Here is a 3,808-nt window from a genome sequence, read left to right as displayed (position 1 = left end):
GGGCAGGGGCAGGTGGGGGCTGGAGCCGGGGAGAGGCAGCTCCCACCACTGCTTGCACCCCAAGATCTGCTTGGGGCAGGCTGCAGCTGGGGCTCTTCTCAATGGAGGCTGGGCTTGGAGTGAGTGCCAGTGACACTGGTAGGATGCTGCATCCACCCCAAATTTTGCTGCCACACTACTCCCAGTGCGACAGCCACCAGCTGCCCGGCACTGCCCTAGCTCAATGTCCTACCTCCACCCATGTGGACGGAAGAATTGGAGCAGCACCAGGCAGCTGGTGGCTGCGGCATTGGGAGCTGAGTGGCGGCAAAATTCGGGGTGGATGCAGCATCCTTCCAGCATTGCCAGCGCCTGCTCTGAGCCCAGTCCCTGCCGAGAAGAGTCCCGTACAGCTCGAGCTGCAGCCTGCCCCACTCCATGCAGATCCAGGAGGCATATGCCGCTTCTTCCTCCCCACGCCCCATGTCCTCCCGGGGTGAAAGCAGTGGTGGGAGCCCCGCCTCACCTGGGCAGTGCCTGCCCCGTCCCTGTCCCCTCCCTCACCGTGGGGGACATCAATCTGTCCCCACCACACCCCTTCCACTCCACCGGACTTGCCAGCTGGAGGCAGCTGCATCGGACGTTGGATCAGTATCGGCTGATATACCTCCTTAAATATGGGCTATCAGTATTGGCCCCCAAAATCTCTATCAGTGCACCCATAAATTTTACCATCTGCTGCAAGGATGAAGTGGGATGTGTGGTCTGAAAAGTGCATCAGACTTTCACATGTATCAAACAAACTCTTCCATTTTTTGCAGAAAACTATACAGATTAAATTCTCCAGAAGTTTCAAGCTAAAATTTAAACAATTGAGTAATGTGACAACATAACAGGAAACTGTTGCCACTTTACTTTATATTCAACAACATATATCCAACATGCAAATTAAAAATGTATATTCTGTGGCGGAGTGTCTCTAGAGAATTCTCAAATGAGTAATTGAGTTAGCAGTTTATCTTTGCTTAATTCTGTAGCATAGAGAGTCTGTTGTGCATCTGTTGTATGAATAGTTCTGCACACTCTGTTTTAATGATTAATTGCAGATTTTTTTTTAACCAGTGAATCTTTTTGAAAGTGGTTACTATGAAGACAGCGAACTCAACTTCTCTTCATTTGGTTTTGCATTAATTTAATATCACTGACATCAGTGGAATTGCTCTGGATTTACATCAGGAAAAATATTTAAAAGGAATACAAATTGTTCACTGATTTACCTAAATTCTAATGGGAATGTACGATTGTTTGGAGTGTGTTTCCCACCCTATCCTGCTCCCCCTTTTTTATGTTTACAACACTGCTGAGTCCTGAGAGCAAAGTTCTCTGTGATGTATATTATTGGCATGTGCTCTGGAGCAGGAAACTGCAGTATGGGTTTGTACATTAGCTAGCACAATTAGCATGGTTATAATGCAGATCAGTAAATCGCTATATTGTAAATGTGTTTCTCAAATAATTGTTGACTTAAATTGCCATACCACAAAACTCTAATAGTAATTTTACACCAGGGATAAAATAAGCCTGTCTGTATTCACTTTAACATGTCTCTTTGGTTTCCCTTTGTTGGGTATAGGTGAACAGAAGATATAGAAAAGATCAGCATTTTTCTGGAGACGAGGAAGACTGAGGAACATGCTTTAATTTATGAATGTAGATAACATGTTCTGCCTCAGGAAAATTGATGGTGCACTATGTGGAACACAGTCTCTGAATGGACACTACCTAGTCTTGTCAGCAGGAGATTCTTAGGCCTTAATCCTGCAATAGGATCCATATAGACTGAAGAGTCTTCTCACATATGGAGATCCCATTGTGAGATCAGTGCCTCAAGTAGCACATCTCCAAACTCCTCAATCTCATGTTGTTATATATAATTTACAATTAAAGTTGAAATTTAAATTAAATTAAGTTTTCTTGCTTTTTTTTCTTTTTGACTTTCTTTATATGAACTTATCTGATATTCCTTTTGAAGGTGGGGGTGAACGAGATTCTTGAGATCAATTGACATGTTCTTTTTCTGGGAAAAAGTGTAAGTAGTGTGTCCATAATGCAGTTTTGGCTAACAGATTTACAAATGAAAACAATTACAATGAAGCCTGTGTTTTGTCTTTAGTTCCCCTCCTTTTCATGCAAATCTTCTGCCTCATCAGTGCCAGTGGGAGGTATATAATGAAGCATCTGAGTTCCTTTTTAGTAGATGGATGGGAATGGAGTTGTTTATGTTTGTTCTTGTTTTTGCTTGAATGCACAGCTCAATGAGGATCAGAATTTTGTGTTGGTGGGAACCAGCTATAGAATAACCTGTGACCGTTTCCTTTTTTCCAGCCGGGCAAAGGGGAGAACTGTAGAACAAAGGGAATGCAAAATCGTTTTCCAAGACTTCTAAATCTGTGCACAATAGATAGCCTTTTCATTATTTGCTGCCACTTACATGAATCATTCCCAGGATAAGAGATTCTTTGCAGATCTATAAAATACCAGTAACTCGCAGCATGTAGATTTTGTTAGTGAGACTTAAATACTTGCAAATTTAACTCTCACCAAATATGCAAAATATCATGGGCAATACTTAGCATAAGTTATCCTCCTCCTGCCTGATTTTCTTAGAATGCTAAGGACATATTGGACCAAAAAATGTTTGATTACCAGTTTGGCGTGTTAAATTGACCAGGAACAATTTGCAATGTATATTGTAGTTTGTTTGGGAATTCAGGCCAAGGATACTTCTTCAGTACCAGCAAAGCTCATGTAGTTGACTGGGCAGAAAAGTATCACAGCAAACTATTCTGGATATAGTTGTGTGAGCAACTTCATGTGGATATGGCAAATCTCTGCTGGCTCACTAAAGTTAACCGTTCTGTATAGATTCATCTTAACAATCTTTGGTTTTTATCAGGCTGCAAGGAACCGTAGTCATGCTTCTTTTGACAGTAAGAGGAAGAAAAAGACAACACAGTGTGTTCCTGTCTACTCCTTAACACTAACTGTTTTGTTCTGTGCAGACCACTTCAGTACAAATATAGATTTCTGCTTCTCTGGTTCAGGAGAATACCATCTTGTGTATATGTGGTTTGTTCCCACAGAACATTATTACCAGTTCAATTAGTTGGAAAAACAGATTTAGCGCACAAATCTTTTTCAGTGGCATCTGACATATGGTAAAGTCAGCATTGGAAGAATTCAGTGGCTTGGTTGTCTGTAACAGGGGTTCACAACCTTTTACTAACATGGGGCTTGCAACCTGGCTGGTGCCCTGGACCACCCTTCCCCTCTGACCCACTCCAGTCAGTGGTAAGCAGAGGCTGCAATGAGGAAGAGCATCTCTCCATGCAGGGTGGAACACCTAGAGGTAACTGGCAAACTCTTAGGACAACGTGGACCAGGTCTGACCTTTCCAGGCTGGATCCAATCTCTTTGCAGGCTGAATGTGACCCATGGGCCTTAGGTTGCCAACCTTGGTCTATAGGATTTATATCAAGCGTGGCCAAACTTCTTACCCTTCTGGCCATGAACCAAAATCTTGATGCTACCAATAGCTACAGGATGCAATATTGCATGTGTCCCAGAATCATGGTGCCTCAGTTCACAGCCTGTCATATTCCAACGAATCTATAAATTCTGCTAAATACTTTGTCAAAGGACATGAAAAAGGAAAGAAAAGTACCCAGTTCAAATCATATCTTGTCATTAAATGATTTCGTAAAATAAATAATTGTCAAGAACTGAAGAAAATTAAAAAAAAATAAAATGCAGAATTTTGTTTTTGTTT

The 3,808-nt window shown here is 42.0% G+C and overlaps 1 protein-coding gene across 1 annotated transcript in view; it reads left to right on the top strand.

Moving 5' to 3' along the window:
• The window catches only part of APOO (apolipoprotein O), a 65,092-nt gene extending 62,959 nt beyond the window's left edge, over positions 1-2,133 (top strand). The window contains exon 9 of the mRNA XM_019523928.1: positions 1,613-2,133. The gene's annotated coding sequence lies outside the window, so the exon portion shown is untranslated. The remainder of the gene's footprint in view (positions 1-1,612) is intronic.
• Positions 2,134-3,808: the final 1,675 nt, after the last annotated feature.

Source organism: Gavialis gangeticus, unplaced genomic scaffold (assembly GCF_001723915.1).
Source record: "Gavialis gangeticus isolate Ggan-Ray unplaced genomic scaffold, GavGan_comp1, whole genome shotgun sequence".
Lineage (NCBI taxonomy): Eukaryota > Metazoa > Chordata > Crocodylia > Gavialidae > Gavialis > Gavialis gangeticus.
This window is presented reverse-complemented; position numbering and strand designations above follow the sequence as displayed.